At 39.4% G+C, this 19,915-nt stretch overlaps 1 long non-coding RNA gene across 1 annotated transcript in view; it reads left to right on the top strand.

Moving 5' to 3' along the window:
• Window positions 1-279: 279 nt before the first annotated feature.
• LOC108515823 (uncharacterized) overlaps window positions 280-19,915 on the top strand; it is a 50,118-nt gene continuing 30,482 nt past the window's right edge. Inside the window, exon 1 of the long non-coding RNA XR_001881642.1 lies at window positions 280-383. This is a non-coding gene — a long non-coding RNA (uncharacterized LOC108515823). The remainder of the gene's footprint in view (window positions 384-19,915) is intronic.

Here is a 19,915-nt window from a genome sequence, read left to right on the forward strand (position 1 = left end):
AATGTTTTCTCCCAACATTTTAAAGCCTATAGCTTTTTAATGAACATGCTTTATTTCCATTGTACTTAGCATAAGAGTTCTAAGCTCTGGCTTCTCCTCTACATTTTAGAAGACCAATTCTTCTTCACGTGTACCCATCACCACCACTCCAGACAAGACAGATCAATTTTATATTTAATCTAGAATAGAACTGCCTTAGATTGAAGGAGCCAGGGTGTATCAGTAGCTGTTATTGGCAGTTTAACAGTTTTTCTGCTCCTGAGTGCAAATAAATTGAGTGACAATAAATGAGTGTTCCAGTCTTTAGTTGAACAGGAAGGAGAGAGTTTATAGAAAAGAGGCTCAACCCACTAGACGAGAAAGAGAAAAAACATCAGTTTGAGGTGAGATATCATGACCTAATTAGTCAATTCTAAAACTATTTCTCAATATCCTGTATTTTGCTTCGGATGGTAGAGGTCACCCATCTCATTTACATGTACTCACTACTACCATCCCAGCCAAAGCATATCAATTTTAGATTTCTCTGAGAATACATGTCTCCTAGACTGGAGCTAACTATTTCCATGTATGGGATCTGTCTATGAGGAAATATGGTAAGGAGAATCCTAGGGAAAATCTGTATACACAGAGGCAGGTAAATTGCCCCCAGCAAGGCCAGACCTCATAACATCTTATGAAAGGGGTTCCCTGATCTACACCTTCTTGATAATGATAATAAACAGCAATAAAAACTCAGTTATAGATTATTAAGAACTTTTATTTCCAGCTAAATATTTTATATAATACTCGCCATTCTCGTACCAATTCTGAGAAGAGAGAAGTTACTATTCTTTATTGTATAGGTAAGGAGATAGCGATTTGGGGAAGTTAAATAAGTATTCCAAAGTCATGTCTCTGATAAGTGAAGAGCACAGAATTCAAACCCTATGTCTGTTTCATTTGAAAACTACATAATATTTTGGTTAAAACATATGAAATTACCATTTTTGTAGATCAAAGGTAGTCAGATATTGGCAACTTCATATGGTACAACCTAACACATAGTCAACTCTCAGCTTAAAAAGTCTGTTAAAAGTCTGAGAGATTTTAGATTTGCACAACCCAAATGAGGAGATTTTAGATTTGCACAGCTAATATTCACAAAGACCCCAGGGAGCAAACACATAGCTAACAGGGACACAACCTGAAGTGGCATAATAGACTATGTAAATTGCAGAGCTGGAGTTAACTTCCTTAATTATTTAGAACAGGCTTCAGACCTGTCCTGTAAAGAGCCAGATAGGCAATATTTTCAGCTTACAGGCCATACTGCCTCTGTCGCACTACCCAACCCTGCAGCTATAGCATGAAAACAGCCATAGACTACATAAACAGATTGGTGTGGGTGTGTTCCAATTCAACTTTCTTTACAAAAATAGTCCAACCCCTAATCTAATGATTCCCCTGGATTTTCTTAGAGAGATTACAGCAAGAGAATTATCACTTTATCTAATACAGAATTCTTATTGGATGCAGAGGGCTTACACAGAAAGGGAGACAAGATAGCTTAGTTTTAATGGTCTTGGCTCTGGGATCAGACTGCTGAGCTTTGAATTTCAGCTCAGACACTTGTCAGCTGTGCAACTTTGAATAAGCACTTCAACTAAACCTCAATATTCTCATCTGTACAATGGAATATTAATATCCACTCCATAGAGTTATGAGAATGAAAGAATCTATACAATGCCTGAGTGCAATGCCTAGTATATAGAAAACACTCAGTAAAATTCATTGGGTGTTAAAAGGGACTTTCCCTGGGGGTCTTGGCATTTTTGACTAAACCCCTGCAGTTAAGAACATTAGTGATAAGGACCTACAGTCTTTGAAGAGATCACTCTTTACAATTTCCATGCAATATATTAGAAAAAAAGTCATCCCAGTATTGTGATCATCACTCTTTCTAGGCTCTATGAGAGGAAAATTGACATTCAAAATGGGGGCTGCAAGAAGGGAATTCATAGAGGGAGCATCAGGGAGATGTGAGTGGCAGTCTTCTTTCCTCTCCCTCAGTCATAAAAGGGAAGATTTCCCTTACAAAGACCCCTATTAGAGAATCCCCATGACCTCTGTTAGAGACGGAAGAAGAGATGAGCACCTCACTCCTATTTGCCAAACCACAGAAATGCAAGTCTAGGCGCTTTCACTAGAGAGGAGAAAAACATGCTGAGAGAGCTAAAGAGGAAAAAGTATCACATAGATCCCCATGAATGTAAGAATTACAAGAACATAGAGACTGATGTCTGTCTCCCACATGGAGAATGCGAAAGACAGAAGAAATGCTGCAGTGGTAGAGAAGAGCAGAGCAAAAAGAAAGTGGCCAACAGTTGGGCAAGTTATATTGCCACCATTTAGTGGTGGAAGATGCGTGTACTTCTTCCTGTCAGTTAAGTGATAGCACAGAAAGTAGTTAAGCATAAGCTGTTGAAGTAGATCTCATTCAAACATGTCACTTGTAGAATGAGTGAGCTGCACTAGGGTTTCAGAGGGTACATCTGTGGAGTTCACAACAGGCCAAGTGTTTGTGCACTGCCTCCCTCAAAGGCAACAGAAGACACCAACTATCCTATCACCACAGCTCCAGGCAGATGCAACTCTATACTGCTCCTTTAATTTTTCCTTTCTCTTCCCTAAACTTCAACTTCCTGGTTCCTGAAGGCAGCAGCAGGAAAGTGTATGAGTGAAGGAAGAATGAAAAACAGACATGGTCCCTCTTTCCATAGCAGCCTCCAGGCCAAAAGTCAGGACAGAAAGTATTGGGGAGGAGGAACATTTTTAATTGCAGGTGGTATTGAAATATTAACTGTACTGCACTTTTTAATGCCTTTGGTGAAATTTAGAGTCAACAAAAATGACTGCTATTTAAGAGCTGAAGCCAATAGGTATGTGGGGCTCTGCCTAAAATGTCATCTAAGGTATGGAAGGGAGATAAGAAACAGAATGTTGGAGGGAAGCAGTGGGATAAAACTTAAACCATTTTCTTCTTCTTAGCCTACTGATTTCAGGTTGCATTTTCTCTTATTAAAACCAGACCTGTGCATGTACATAAAAGAGGAGAGCAAGGTTTGTAGAAAAAGTAGGGGGGATATTTTAGCCAGGGCATGGCCAGGATATGGGGTATATCTGGAGGCAAAGACAGAAGTGTGAGTTTGGGCAAGAAGATTATTTCCAAATGAGAGACATGAGGTGCCCCAATAGAGACTGTTTTCCTCCTTGCCTTAAGGTAATAATGACTTTATCTAAAGGAGAGAAGGATGGACTTAGGGGCCTGCCGCCACATGCAAGTTCTTTGGCTATGATTTTTCACACATGAAATTAATCCAGAGAAAATAGACAAGAAAGCTAAATTTTTAAAGAAACTGTGGTTACAGAGGAATCCCAGCCCTGGCTAATGGTAACCTTGTGAGTACTTAATCCATAAAGCTGGATTAGGGTTCCTTAAACTTGTACCACTGGGAAGGACCTGAAAAAGATGTGTAGCCTCCCAGAAAGTCATCTTCCCTGTGTTTATGGAGGACAATGAACAATGAGGAACCTCGCTGTGGCAGAACTAGGAACTGCCAATTTGGTTAACCAAGAAGTGCAGTCCCTTCTAAGTACGATGGTCCCTACAATTCTTTTTTTTTAAATGGAGTTTTGCTCTTATTGCCCAGGCTGGAGTGCAATGGTGTGATCTCAGTTCACTGCAACCTCCATATCCCAGGTTCAAGTGATTCTCCTGCCTCAGCCTCCCAAGTAGCTGGGATTACAGGTGCCCGCCACCATGGCCAGCTAATTTTTATGTTTTTAGTAGAGACAGGGTTTTGCTGTGTTGACCAGGCTGGTCTTGAACTCCTGACCTCAGGTGATCCACCCACCTGGGCCTCCCAAAGTGCTGGGATTACAGGCATGAATCATTGGGCCTGGCCTGTCCCTGCAATTCTTAACAAACAAGATTTACTATTTTTTACAGATAGAAACTCATTTTTGTTTGCCATTATCACAGTTTTTTTCCTATATGAAAATTCTTTCTCTCTCATTGTATGTTGTACACATTGAAGACAGATAATTTATCTTTTGACTTATGGGTCACTAGAACATAATCTACAGTTAGACTTGACAAATAAGACAGCATATCACACAGAGGTCCTGAATTTCAAGCTGGATGTGGTAACTGAATGAAACTTTGGTGTGCTCTTCACTGGAAAGGGGAGAGACCAGCAATGATGAGGAACAAGGGCCTGGGAATGTTGAGTAGTCAAGGGAATGGGTAGAGGCAAATGTGGTGGTTTGTCTATCCAAAGGCTCTTCCCTACACCCATCTCTTGACCTCCTCAATTGCAGAGGCTGGAAAGCTAAAGCACTCACTTTCCCAGACATGCTTGTAGCTCAGGGTAATCAAGTGGCCCAGAGCTGGCCAGTGAGGCATGGGTAGAAGTTACTGGTGAGATTTCTGAGAAATATGATTGATTTTTAAGGGACAGTCTGGTCAAAGGCTGCCGTTCCCTTTGGCCCCTCCATCAGTCTTCCTGACCCCTTCCTTTTTCTTCTTGCCTAGACTAGGTAATTAATACCTGGAGGTGTAGCAGGTATTTTACAACAGTGAAGTAGAAATTTTAAAATGGTGGAATGAGATGGAAAGAGCTCCTATGACACCACAAGTGAGGCTGCTCCACAGCCTCACTTCTTATGATATGAGAAAAATAAACTATCTGGTGGAACTACTGTGATTGAATCTTCTGCTATTTGGATCTGAATTAATTCTTTTTTTTTTTTAATTATTATACTCTAAGTTCTAGGGTACATGTGTACAACATGCAGGCTTGTTACATATGTATACATGTGCCATGTTGGTGTGCTGCACCCATCAACTCATCAGCACCCATCAATTCAGATTACATGCTCCAAAGTCATTAAATTACATGGTTTAGAAATAAGAGTATTTATCAAAGTGTGTTAAAAGATTTTGATCAAAAGTCAGTCCTATGGACAGTAGTTTGGGAAACACCAAGTTAAAGCAAATTAAACAGCTTACTTTATTTAAGGAAGTACAGGATACTGCATTTCCCTCACTTATTCCATTATCAACTTCAATGCACTAGAACAAACTTTGGGAAATTCTGATGTATGACGTGTCAATAATATAGGACATAATTAATGACTTTTTCCTAAGTAAATAAAACAGGTTATAGTACGTATTTATGTTTACTAAGATTATGTCTTGCAAACATTTTTATCTATTTACTTATTTTGCTTTTCCATACTATCTAAATAAAATATAACTACTAATTTCATTCTTGTAATTAGAAAAAAAACACAATACTCTTTTCTCAGTAGAATTCTGCTTACTTGGGGGGAATGAATGGAAACAGGTGTTAAGTTCTTGCATGCTATATTAAGTAATAGAACTACATTCCAGTAATTTATCTGCCTTAGATAGCATGACTATTCTAAGGCTGCTTCATGGATCACGAGGTCAAGAGATCGAATCCATCCTGGCCAATATGGTGACATCCTGTCTCTACTAAAAATACAAAAATTAGCTGGGTATGGTGGTGCACACCTGTAGTCCCAGCTACTTGGGAGGTTGAGGCAGGGGAATCGCTTGAACCAGGGAGTCAGAGGTTTCAGTGAGCCAAGATCGCAGCACTGCACTCCAGCCTGGTGACAGAGTGAGACTCTGCCTCAAAACAAAACAAAACAAAACAAAAACTTACTGTTTGCTTAAAACCTGCTGACAGAGCACATGACCAGCTAAGGGAGATGGACATGGAAGGGATTGGGGGTGGGGGCTGGGGTTCTCTGTTTGTTCCTGAGAAAGTAAGAAGCCCTCAGTTCAGACTAGTCTCTGGCACTAGCAGAACTGTCTTGAGGAGACGACAGAAACTGTTGCATAAAGAATACTCTGAAGAAGGTCCTCACACGAGTGGCAGTCAGACAAGCTCATGGTGAGTACGGGTGCCTTCAGTTCTGTCAAAATGTTAAAATATATTAAGGAATAAATTAAGGAATATTAAAACCATCAGACTTTTATTTCTTCTACATCTAAGTGACCATATATAATTGTAAGGTGGCCAAAACTAATTTGCCACCAAAAAAGTCAATTATTTGTAATTTATTTGGACAATGGTTCTTTCCAAGGTTTCTAGAGAAAATTTAAAATGAAATACAAACTCAATTATAAAATTATTTTGCTATGGGGATATTAGACACTTAAATTAGGTCTAAAACTCAATGGAAATAATGTACAACTATTAATATTCTTATTTTAATTGTTGTATTGTGGTTATGTAAGACATGTCATTTTTGTGGGAAATACATACTACTGTATTTGGAAATGATGGGACATCTACTTGGAAACCTTCTTTCAAAACTTCTAGAAAAAAGGTCTATGTATTTTCTTGCAACTTTTCTGTAAATTTGTGATGATTTCAAAATATAAAATGCATTTAAATCAATGATTAAGCAAAACACTACACTAAATTCTACTCATCACCTTCTCCACACTTGTTTCAGATCACTAGAAATATCAGTTGCAAGCTCACACAACTGTGAACCAATTTATTAATGCCCACGCTAAGCTACATTGCTACAGAAAGGCATTGTCTCAGTATAGTTTTTTTCTAATGAGTACCCTGACAGCATCTCTATTTCTACTTAGAGGGTGAAACCACTTTGCCATTAAATAACTATTTTCAATGGTGGGAATTTTGTATACTCAAAAATACAGTAAAGATATCTCCTCCGTAATCCATTATATTCTCCAAGGTATTTTCACATACCTTACATCACTGGATTCACATCAGATTGGGCAGCAACTTGAGGGAGCTGAAAGAGAAGGAGTCCTAGATTAGGAAGGACTTGGCCTGTGATTCCAGCTCCACACATCCTGTGTGCCTTGGGAATAATGCCTAAGCTCTCTGGGCCTCTCCTTCAGCAGCTGCATCTCCTAAGTAATAAATGTACTATTTACAATAATCACACTTTTTATTGTGAAGATATAGTAAAGTAAAAGTCACCAGGATGAAGTATAAATCACAATCAAGGATCATTTGTTTATTCAACCAACAATTATCCTGTACTTGATCAGTGCCAAGCACTGTTCTAGGCACACGAGACATAGCTATGCCCTACAGATATGGTTCCTGCCACCAAGTTCACAGTCTAATGGAAGCAGAGACAGAGAGGACAATCCAATGGTGATATCACCAAGTGCCTGGGGTAAGGTAAAGAGTGACTTTAAGAAAAATAGTCACAGTGAGCTTCTTTAAGAAGAGCTGACACTTCAGTAACAGGAGGCAGCTATGCTAAGACCTGCACAAGCAGCTGCCCGAGAGTGACCCATCAGAGGGGAAAGATGCCTTCAGAAGGAAAGATTGCTTTACAGAAATGCAGCTTTCTGTCAGCGTCCTGTGATCCCAGGCTGCAGAGTCTGTGAACACAGCATTATCCCTTCAACTGCTGGTTGTTTGGGTACATACATGGAGAAATCATATCAGGGTGAATAACAGTACTCCAATTATTCTAACCACAAGCTCAAAGAGATTCAGCTAAAGAATAACCCTAGACTTTTAAGTAATATTTTTTAAAGATAATGTGAGTATGTGTGTGTGTATGTGTGTAATATTATTCAAATTTTTATGTGATTACATTTCATAAGAATATTATTTCTGAAATCAGTTATTTTCTATTCTCCCAACTCAACAATTCCACTCCCATTTATATACTATATTAGGGCAATTATCCTCAAGTATAATTAAGAAGCTAAAAAATGAGCACAGAAAGTCCTTATGACCACGTACAGGCAGACTGCCTTATAATTGAATTGCATGAATCAGGTAAAAAGAAAGAAAGAAGAGAAAAGTTATTCCAACTCTAAAACCTCCAACTGACTATCCTACGGTCATGGATTGTCCACAAACATGGACTCTTAGTTTTATTGTCATTTACTTTGTACATTTACATCAGTAAAATTTAGTCATTTGATTCATGCTTCAAAATTTTTTAATTGCAAAGTTTTCATGACTTGAAAATGGAAAACTCCTGAATTAGAAAGACTATTCACATTTATGTGTCTGTCTATTGGTGCTAAAAATGATTTCTACATTTACATTCCAATCTAGGATTGCTCTCAGAGAATTCTGAAATGCTTTCTATATTTGGTAGGACTGCATCAGAAACAAAAATATGCACATTTATTTCTTGAAGGATCACACCATGCTTAACATTCCAGCTCCCCTTCCCTTTACATTTTCTTTCGTGGGGAAAAAAATGCTTTCAAGGTATGGATGGCACATGCCATTTGGCCTCAGACCAAAAATCATCTGAGGATCTGTGACTTCCTAGAAAGATGGGTGTCAGTCACAGAGGTCCTGGTTCAGAGGCTGAGGCACACAAAGCCTCCTTATGTCAGGAGGGTGCTGGAGTGAAGATTCTCATCCTCTCCATTCCCATCTAATCTCTCTTCTTAAGAAGCACTTAAGGCACACAAAGTAAGTGTTGGGTGAATATTCCAGAATTAGCAAAGTGAGACTTCTAATCATTTCACAACATTGTTCTCCCTTTCTTTCTTTATATCTGAGTATTAGTGGAGTGAATGGCTGCTCTTCTACAGTCCACTTCTCCCAGCTAAGTGAGGTTGTGTGGTTGTGTGGTTGTGTGGTTGAGTGTTGGCCAATGGTGTGTGGGCAGAAGCTATCCCCAAAGGAAACTGCATCCCCTACGCTGCTCTTTCCCTCACTCCTTGGACTGAACAACACTGACCACCCCAAGATGAAGGCAAATCCCTAGGGAGTAATAAAGCCATGAGATAAAGGATCCTGGTTCTTTGAATGACATCATGAAACAAAGCCACCTACTTTTGAGCTGTTGCATGACAGAAAAATATTAATAAACTTCTATTTTGTTTAAACAATGGTGTTTTCAGTTTATTGATGACAGAAGTTCAATTAGTATCCATACTAGCACGCACAGCAATTAATTGAACATATATTTGATTATCTCCGTTCTTTGTGCTAGGTACTGTGCTACTCTCAGTGGGAAAAAAAATGAGAAGATAAACTTCTTGCCCTTAAGGAAGTTAAAAACTAGTAGAAAATGATATGCACAGAAGAAACTACAAAGCAAGGGAGGATGCAAGAATGCATCAGGGAAGGAAGACAGCATAAAATTCTGTCAATCTCGTAAATCTGTAACCAACATCATTTCTTGAATGCCCAGTATGTGGAATGACAAGCCAGCCTCCATGAAAATGATAAGGGCGGTGAAGCTTATTTACATCCCTCTTTTTTGCCTATTTCATATTTCTTCCTCCTTTCCCAGGCACCCAGAGCCTTCTGTCTTCTATAAACCTCCCTTGCAGTGTCCCAGCAGCTTTGGATGATACCCTATGCCCATACTCCCATCAATATATGCATGTCAAGTTTCTTTGTTCCTCAGGCTTTTACTCCCTCTGGTTATTAACAGGTGTTAAAGGTGTACTGTGGTGCTGCTTCTTTAATCATAATAGCTAGCATTTCTTGAACATTTACTGTGTACCAGGTACTATTCTAAGCTCTTTCTATGTAACTCATTTAATATTCGCTGAAATCCCATGACAAAGGTACTGTTAGTAGGAAAACTGAGGCTCAGAGAGGTTCAGAAATTTGCCCAAACTCACACAGCAAATAAGTGGTTTGTATTTGAACCCAGGCAGCCTGATTCCTGAGCATCCAGAATCTATCCTCTTAACTGCATACAGCACAACTTTTAGCATTTTGTCAGTCATCTTTGGAAAATAAGAGTTTTTAATGCTAAGTGTTATGCTCACAGGAGTTAAAACTACTTTGGCAGGGCAATAAGAAAAGATAATTTGCATAAAAAGTCCTCATATCAGATCTTGTAGATAAAAATCTACCAAAGACGTGCCAAACCAAGTGCACTGTTTCTCTTCACAAGGTTAAATGAAGACTCTTGAGGAGATAAAAGATTCCCTCGTCTCAAGAACTTGCTACCCAAATGACACTTGTAGTCTGTCTGTTCCAGGGATGATCTGGTGCTCCTTTAAGGAAGGAGTGCGCTCCTATCAATAGGAAGATGATGTGCTTGGGTGTCATTCTGTAGGATGGCAATATTTCCCAAACTGGAGTATGTTTTGATTGTCTCTTCTTCACTCCATTGGTGAGGGAGGCATTCCTACCCTGGACTTACAGGGATGGCAGAACACACAACACCCAGCACTGGGCAGATTACATCCCAGCAGTTTATCAGTCACATAGATGCACAAACTGTGGAGGAACACCACACTCCACTCAGGGCAGTAGGGGAGAGTTGCATTTGGGAATAGAGTGAACAAGCAGGGTTGTGGGAGGCAGGCTTTGTAGAACCAAGAGGGTGAGGTGACCCTTGATTCCTGCAGAATCACGTGGTTGGCTTGTTTTAGTAATCTTGCAGGCAGGGAACTAAAGCCTGCTATTGAGGGATAAGCAGACACTGTGCCTGGTTCCTCTGATAAGGAGTGTTGTTTGGCTGGAGGACTTTATCCACAGGAGTAGGATGGAGGAGGGGGGAGCTTGTGATTAGGCCATTAAAAACTCTCCCAGTTTCAGATGGCAAAGAAGCATATAATGCTGAATCTTAATTTCAAGCCTGTTACCAAAAGTCGGAGGACAGTCATGGGTGATAGCAAGATGTGTTCATGTGCTTCACAATGCACACATAGGTATAGTGATTATCTAGTGAGAACATTACTCCTTTTGCTAGAATTAAATGAGGATTTCATTAAATCCTCAGATTTTGTCAAGGAGGAAGTTTGGAGTTGATGCCATTGTGCATTTACCAGCTCTCAAAGACTTGCTCATCTCCCTTTCAAACAATAACGAAGCAAGTCCCAAACATTTTCCATGGGCAGTTAATACCATCTACCCAGAATTTAAAAATATTGTTTCCTTTTCATTGCATTAATACTTGTTGTTTACCTTCTGTTTATAGAGATGCTGATATTCTAATTACAATAGTGATATAGTTGCCTTTTAAATAAGTAGGAATTTAAAACACAGGAAATAAAAGAATATCAAGTAAATAATACTATAGTAAATAGTATAGAGAAAAGTATAACTATTAAACAAGACCCCAACATTTGGGAAATTCTTCAATATGAGATAAGGGTTTTCCTAGCTCATCCACTACAGGCAGTGATAATGACTGTTAATATTAACTGAATACATTAAGTTTGGATATGAATGCTATCTGAGGAAGTTCTAATTCAAGACCCTCAAAGACTAAAGATTACAGAAAAAGTTTAGTTGCAAAGATCAACACTTATATAATGAAATCAATTATATATAGTCTATCAAATGTAAATAACCACACACATCTGTAGTTCAAGTAATGGTATCGACTATTGTTTCCCTATCTCAGGGAATGAGTGAAAACTAAATTGGAGTGCCAGAGGTTAAGTCTCTATTCTGATTGTAATCTTTGTGTGATTTAGGCTACAGTTTTAATTTCTTTGTCATGTGCTTTATGCATTTTTTGAAATGATACAGCATAGTGCACACAAGATAAGTAGGGCTTTATAGCAAGACAGACCTGGGTTCAAATTCTGCCTCTGCCATCCACTTGCTGGGTGACTTTGAACAAATTATTTAGCTTCTCTGTACCTTGCTTCTTCATCTATAAGAAGAGATTATATTTCATTTGAAGAAATTGTCTGAGCAGTAGAACTAGTATGTAAAAAGGGCTCTGTATAGTGCCTAGCAGCACAGTAAGCTCCTGAGAGCTGGCAAATGCAAAAATTTGCTTAAAGCTTGAGGTTTAAAGTTTAATGCTTCTCTTTCTGAGCTGTAGTTAGCATTAAGTATTTCACTCTCTCTATAATTCTCTTATTCGTTGCCACGGAAATATGAAATCCAAGGACTCTGTAGACAGAAGTCTCCTCCTTTGTCAATGCCTCCTAGCAATTCCCTCTGCAAAATACCTCTTAGAAAAACACCAAAGACATGGAATCAACCTAAATTCCCATCAAGGATAGACTGGAAAAAGAAAATGTAGCACATATACATCATGGAATACTATGAGGCCATAAAAAAAATGGGATCATATCCTTTGAAGGGGCATGGATGGAGCTGGAGGCCATTATTTTAGAAAACTAAAACAGAAATAGAAAACCAAGTAATACGTGTTCTCACTTATAAGTGGGAGCTAAATGATGAGAACACATGAACACATAGAGAAGAACAAAACACCCTGGGGACTTTCAGAGGATGGAGGGTTGCAGAAAAGAGAAGATCAGGAAAAATAACTAAGTAATTCATCACCCAAGTACTAGGCTTCAAACTTGAGTGATGAAATAATCTGTACAACAAACCTCCATGACACCAGTTTACCTATGTGACATACCTGCACTTGTACCCTGAAGTTAAAAGTTTTTTTTTAATTAAAGAAAACACCTGCTCTAGCTATAGGTGATGCGATTTCTTTCAGTCAAATTTGCTTTAAGTAGGGAGCAAGTCTCTATCATAGTTGTTTATACATTATGAGCAAGGTGCCTAGGATGAAAGCTTCTGAAGGGCTCACAGGAAAGTTTGAGACCTGAAAAAATGTATTGGTACTGGCATACGCAAATAAAAATCTTACTAAATCAAAACCGATAAAAGTTTACTTAACTACAAAGCATAATGTTATGCTGTAGTGGACTGAATGAGATATCCAGCACTGACCTCCAGAATCCATAAATATTATCTATTTGAGAAAAAAGAGTCTTTGCAGAAGTAAGTTAAGGATGTTTAGATGAGGAGATAATCTTGGATTATCTGAGCCAGTCCTAAGTGCCAACACAAGGGTCCATAGAACAGGGAGACAGAGGAGGAAGTTATCACACAGAGAAGAAGGTGATGTGGAAATTGAGGCAATGAATGAAGTGATACACCTACAAACCAGAAAATGCCAACAGCCTCCAGAACCTGGGACAGTCCAGGAACATCCTCTGCTGTAGCTCCCAGAGCAGGCACAAACCTGTCAACTTCTTGATTTTAAGCTGGTGAAATTGATTTTTTACATTTACTATTATACATTAATTTCTGGGATACATGTGTAGAATGTGCAGGTTTCTTACAAAGGTGTACACGTGACATGGTGATTTGATTCACCCATCAACCTGTCATCTACATTAGGTATTTCTCATAATGCTATCCCTCCCCTAGCCTCCCCACCCCATGACAGGCCCCAGTGTGTGATGTTCCCCTCCCTGTGTCCATGTGTTCTCATTGTTCAACTCCCACTTATGAGTGAGAAAATGTGGTATTTGGTTTTCTGTTCCTGGGTTAGTTTGCTGAGAATGATGGTTTCCAGCTTCATCCATGTCCCTGCAAAGGACGTGAACTTACCCTTTTTTATGGCTGCAGAGTATTCCACATTTTCTTTATCCAGTCTATCACTGACAGGCATTTAGGTGGATTCCAAGTCTTTGCTATAGTGAATAGTGCAGCAATATATATGTGTGCATGTGTCTTTATAGTAGAATGATTTACAATCCTTTGGGTATATACCCAGTAATGTGATTGCTGAGTCAAATGGTATTTCTGGTTCTAGATTCTTGAGGAATCACCACACTGTATTCCACAATAGTTGAACTAATTTACACTTCCACCAACAGTGTAAAAGTGTTCCTTTTCTCCGCATCTTTGCTAGCATCTGTTGTTTCCTGACTTTTTAATGATCACCATTCTAACTGGCATGAGATGGTATCTCATTGTGGTTTTGATTTGCATTTCTCTAATGACCAGTGATAATGAGGTTTTTTTTCATGTTTATTGGCTGCATAAATGTCTTCTTTTGAGAAGTGTCTGTCATATCCTTCACCCACTTTTTGATGGGGTTTTTTTTTCTTGTAAATTTGTTTAAGTTCCTCGTAGATTCTGGTATTGGCCCTTTGTCAGATGGATAGATTATAAAAATTTTCTCCCATTCTGTAGGTTACCTGTTTGCTCTAATGATAGTTTTTTTTTGCTGGGCAGAAGACCTTTAGTTTAATTGGATTCATTTGTCAGTTTTAGTTTTTTTTGCCACTGCTTTGGTGTTTTACTCATGAAGTCTTTGCCCGTGCCTATATCCTGAATACTACTGCCTAGGTTTTCTTCTAGGGTTTCTATGGTTTTAGATCTTACATTTAAATCTTTAATTCATCTTGAGTTAATTTTTGTATAGGGTGTATGGAAGGGGTCCAGTTTCAGTTTTCTGCATATGGCTAGCAGGTTTTCCCAACACCACTTATTAAACAGGGAATCCTTTCCCTATTGCTTGTTTTTGTCAGGTTTGTCAAAGATCGGATGGTAGTAGATGTGTGGCATTATTTCTGAGGCCTCTGTTCTGTTCCATTCATCTATACATCTGTTTTGGTACCAGTACCATGCTGTTTTTGTTACTGTAGCCCTGTAGTATAGTTTGAAGCTAGGTAGCGTGATGCCTCCAGCTTTGTTCTTTTTGCTTAGGATTTCTTGGCTATGCAGGCTCTTCTTTGGTTCCACATGAAATTTAAACTAGTTTTTCTAATTCTGTGAAGAAAGTCAGTGGTAGCTTGATGGAGAGAGCATTGAATCTATAAATTACTTTGGGCAGTATGGCCATTTTCACAATATTTATTCTTCCTATCCATGAGCATAAAATGTTTTTCCATTTGTGTCCTCTCTTATTTCGTTGAGCAGTGGTTTGTATTCTCCTTGAAGAGGTCCTTCCCATCCCTTGTAAGTTGGATTCCTAGGTATTTTATTCTCTTTGTAGCAATTGTGAATGGGAGTTCTCTCATGATTTGGCTCTCTGTTTTTCTGTTATTGGTGTATAGGAATGCTTGTGGTTTTGGCATATTGATTTTTGTATCCTGAGACGTTGCTGAAGTTGCTTATCAGCTTAAGAAGATTTGGGGCTGAAATGATGGGGTTTTCTAAATATACAATCATGTCATCTGCAAACAGAGACCATTTGACTTCCTCTCTTTGTATTTGAATATCTATTATTTCTTTCTCTTGCCTGATTGCCCTGGCCAGAACTTCCAATACTATGTTGAATAGGAGTGCTGAGAGAGGGCATTCTTGTCTTGTGCTGGTTTTCGAAGGGAATGCTTCTGGCTTTTGCCCATTCAGTATGATATTGGCTGTGGGTTTGTCAAAAATAGCTTTTATTATTTTGAGATACGTTCCATCAATACTAGTTTATTGAGAGTTTTTCACATGAAGGGGCATTGAATTTTGTCAAAGGCCTTTTCTGCATCTATTGAGATAATCATGTGGTTTTTGTCATTGGTTCTGTTTATGTGATGGATTATGTTTACTGATTTGCATATGTTGAACCAGCCTTGCATCCCAGGGATGAATCCGACTTGATGGTGATGGATAAGCTTTTTGATGTGCTACTGGATTCGGTTTGCCATTATTTTATTGCAGATTTTTGCATTGATATTCATCAGGAATATTGGCCTGAAATTTTGTTTTTTGTGTGTGTCTCTGCCGTTTTGGTATCAGGATGACGCTGGCCTCATAAAATGAGTTAGGGAGGAGTCCCTCTGCTTCTATTGTTTGGAGTAGTTTCAGAAAGAATTGTACCAGCTCCTCTTTGTACCTCTGGGAGAATTCGGCAGTAACTCCGTATGGTCCTGGGCTTTTTGTGGTTGGTAGGCTATTAATTACTGCCTTAATTTCAGAACTTGTTATTAGTCTATTCAGGGATTTGACTTCTTCCTGGTTTAGTCTTGGGAGGGTGTATGTGTCCAGGAATTTATCCATGTCTTCTATATTTTCTAGTTTATTTGCATAGAGGTTTTTATAATATTTTCTGATGGTAGTTTGTATTTCTGTCAGATCAGTGGTGATATCCCCTTTATCTTTTTTCATTTTTGTCTATTTGATTCTTCTTTCTTTTCTTCTTATTAATCTGGCTAGTGGTCTATTTTGTTACCATTTTCAAAAAAACAGCTCCTGGATTCCTTGATTTTTTGAAGCATTTTTTTGTGTCTCTATCTCCTTCAGTTCTGCTCTGATCTTAGTTATTTCTTGTCTTTTGCTAACTTTTGAATTTTGTTTGCTCTTGCTTCTCTAGTTCTTTTAATTGTGATGTTAAGGTGTCGATTTTAGATCGTTTTCCCGTTTCTCATGTGGGCATTTAGTGCTGTAAGTTTCCCTCTACACACTGCTTTAGCTGTGTCCCAGAGAGTCTGGTACATTGTGCCTTTGTTCTCATTGGTTTCAATGAACTTATTTATTTCTGCCTTCATTTTGTTATGTACCCAGTAGTCCTTCAGGAGCAGGTTGTTCATTTTCCATGTAGTTGTGTGTTTTTGAGTGAGTTTCTTAATCCTTGTTTTAATTTGATTGCACTATGGTCTGAGAGACTGTTAGGATTTCCATTCTTTTGCATTTGCTGAGGAGTGTTTTACTTCCAATTATGTGGTCAATTTTAGAATAACTGTGATGTGATGCTAAGAAGAATGTATATTCTCTCAATTTGGGGTGAAGAGTTATTTTGTATCTGTTAGGTCTGCTTGGTCCAGAGCTGAGTTCAAATCCTGAGTATCCTTGTTAATTTTCTGTCTCATTGATCTGTCTAATACTGACAGTGGAGTGTTAAAGTCTCCCACTATTATTATGTGGGAGTCTAAGTCTCTTTGTCGGTCTCTAAGAACTCGCTTTATGAATCTGGGTGCTCCTGTATTGGGTGCATATGTATTTAGGATAGTTAGCTCTTCTTGTTTCATTGATCCCTTTACCATTATGCAATGCCCTTCTTTGTCTTTTTTGATCTTTGTTGTTTTAAAGTCTGTGTAATCAGAGACTAGGTTTGCAACCCTGTTCTTTTTTTTTTTTTTTTCTTTTCATTTGCTTGGTAAATATTCCACCATCCCCTTATTTTGAGCCTATGTGTGTCTTTGCACAAGAGATGCGTCTCCTGAATACAGCACACCAATGGCTCTTGACTCTTTATCCAATTTGCCAGTCTATGTGTTTTAATTGGGGCATTTAGCCCATTTACATTTAAAGTTAATATTGTTATGTGTGAATTTGATTCTGTCATTATGATGTTTTCTGGTTATTTTGCCTGTTAGTTGATGCAGTTTCTTCATAGTGTCGATGGTCTTTACAATTTGGTATGTTTTTGCAGTGGCTGATACCAGTTGTTCCTTTCCATATTTAGTGCTTTCTTCAGGAGATCTTGTAAGGCAGGCCTGGTAGTGACAAAATCTCTCAGCATCTGCTTGTCTGTGAAGGATTTTATTTCTCCTTCACTTATGAAGCTTAGTTTGGCTGGATATGAAATTCTGGGCTGAAAATTCTGTTCTTTAAGAATGCTGAATATTGCCCCCTCACCCTTTTCTGGCTTATATACTTTCTGTAAAGAGATCCGTTGTTAATCTTATGGGCTTCCCTTTGTGAGTAACCCAACCTTTCTCTCCGTCTTTTTTTTTTATTTCAACCTTGGTGAATTTGACAATTATGTGTTTTGGGGTTGCTCCTCTCAAGGGGTATCTTTGTGGTGTTCTCTGTATTTTCTGAATATGAATGCTGGCCTGTCTTGCTATGTTGAGGAATTTCTCCTGGATAATATCCTGAAGAGTGTTTTCCAACTTGGTTCCATTGGCTCCATCATTTTCACGTACACCAATAAAACATAGGTTTGGTCTTTTCACATAGTCCCATATTTCTTGGAGGATTTGTTCATTCCTTTTCCTTCATTTTTCTCTAATCTTGTCTTCACACTTTATTTCATTAAGTTGATCTTCAATCTCTGATATCCTTTCTTCCTGCTTGATTGATTTGGCTATTGATACCTGTGTATGCTTCATGAGGTTCTCATGCTGTGTTTTTCAGTTCCATCAGATCATTTATGTTCTTTTTTCATTCTAGTTAGCAATTCCTCTAACCTTTTTTCAAGGTTCTTAGCTTCCTTGCACTGGGTTGGAACATGCTCCTTTAGCTTGGAGGAGTTTGTTATTACCCACCTTCTGAAGTCTACTTCTGTCAATTCATCAAACTCATTCTCCATCCAGTTTTGTTCCCTTGTTGGTGAGGAGTTGTGATCCTTTGGAGGAGAAGAGGCATTCTGGTTTTGGAATTTTCAAACTTTTTGCGCTGGTTTTTCCTCATCTTCATGTATTTATCTACCTTTGATCTTTGATGTTGGTGACCTTTGGATGGGGTTTCTGTGTAGACATCCCTTTTGTTGATGTTGATGCTATTCCCTTCTGTTTGTTAGTTTTCCTTTTAATAGTCAGGCCCCTCTGCTGCAGGCCTGCTGGAGTCTGCTGGAGTTTGCTCCAGACCCCATTTGCCTGAGTATCACCAGCAGAGGCTGCAGAATAGCAAAGATTGCTGCCTGTTCTTTCCTCTGGAAGCTTCATCCCAGAGGGGCATTCACCAGATGGCAGCCGGACTTCTCCTGTATGACATGTCTGTTGACCCCTGCTGGGAGCCTTCTCCCAGTCAGGACGCACAGGGATCAGGCACCCACTTGAGGAAGCAGTCCGTCCATTAGCAGAGCTCAAGTGCTGTGCTGGGAGATCCACTGCTTTCTGCAGAACTGGCAGGCAGAAACATTTAAGTCTACTGAAGCTGCACTCACAGCCACCCCTTCCCCCAGGTACTCTGTCTCAGGGAGATGGGAGTTTTATCTATAAGCCCCTGACTGGCGTTGCTGCCTTTCTTTCAGAGATGCCCTGCCCAGAGAGGAGGAGTCTAGAGATGCAGTGTGGCTACAGCAGCTTTGTGGCACTGTGGTGGGCTCTGCCCGGTTTGAACTTCTCAGTGGCTTTGTTCACACTGTGAGGGGAAAAATGCCTACTCAAGTTTCAGTAATGGTGAATGCCCCTCCCCCCACCAAGCTGGAGCTTCCCAGTTTGACTTCAGACTGCTGTGCTGGCAGCAAGAATTTCAAGCTAGTGGATCTTAGCTTGCTGGGCTCCATGGGGGTGGGATCTGCTGAGCTAGACAACTCGGCTCCCTGGCTTCAGCCCCCTTTCCAGGGGAGTGAAAGGTTCTGTCTCGTTGGCATTCCGATAGCCACTGGAGTATGAAAAAAATCTCCTGAAGCTAGCTTGGTGACTGCCCAAATGGCTGCCCAGTTTTGTAGTTGAAACCCAGTGCCTTGGTGGCGTAGACACCCGAGGGCATCTCCTGGTCTGCAGGTTGAAGGACCATGGGAAAAGTGCACTATCTGAGCTGGAATGCACTGTTGTTCATGGCACAGTCCCTCAAGGCTTCCCTTGACTAGGGGAGGGAGTTCCCCAAGCCCTCGCACTTCCTGCATGAGGCGATGCCCACCCTGCTTCGGCTCACTCTCCGTGGGCTGCACCCACTGTCTAACCAGTTCCAGTGAGATGAACTGGGTACCTCAGTTGGAAATGCAGAAATTACCTGCCTTCTGCATTAATCTCCCTGGGAGTTGCAGACTAGAGCTGTTCCTATTCGGTCGTCTTGCCAACCAGAATTGATTTTGGACTTCTGGCCTGCATAATTCCAAGAGAATATGTTCGATTGTATTAAGCCACCCAACTTGTTACAGCAGCTATAGGAAACTGACACAGATGCCAACTGGTCTGCATCTCAGCTATCATAACAATAACATAATGAAGCTCACACCATAAGACTATCAACTCATAACAACTCTCAACTTTATAAAAATTCTTTCATAAATTAAATAGCCAAAAATTATACATAATATGGGAAGTGTGGTTATATTTTAATATGTCTGATGTGGTGAAAAGCAAAGCCTCTAAAAATGAAAGATCCTAGGAATATAAATGTCTTTTTTTAAATTATTATTATACTTCAAGTTCTAGGGTACATGTGCATAACGTGCAGGTTTGTTACATATGTATACTTGTGCCATGTTGGTGTGCTGCACCCATCAACTCGTCAGCACCCATCAATTCATC

This window comes from Rhinopithecus bieti, unplaced genomic scaffold (assembly GCF_001698545.2).
Source record: "Rhinopithecus bieti isolate Rb0 unplaced genomic scaffold, ASM169854v2 scaffold_35319, whole genome shotgun sequence".
In the NCBI taxonomy this organism is placed as follows: Eukaryota; Metazoa; Chordata; class Mammalia; order Primates; family Cercopithecidae; genus Rhinopithecus; species Rhinopithecus bieti.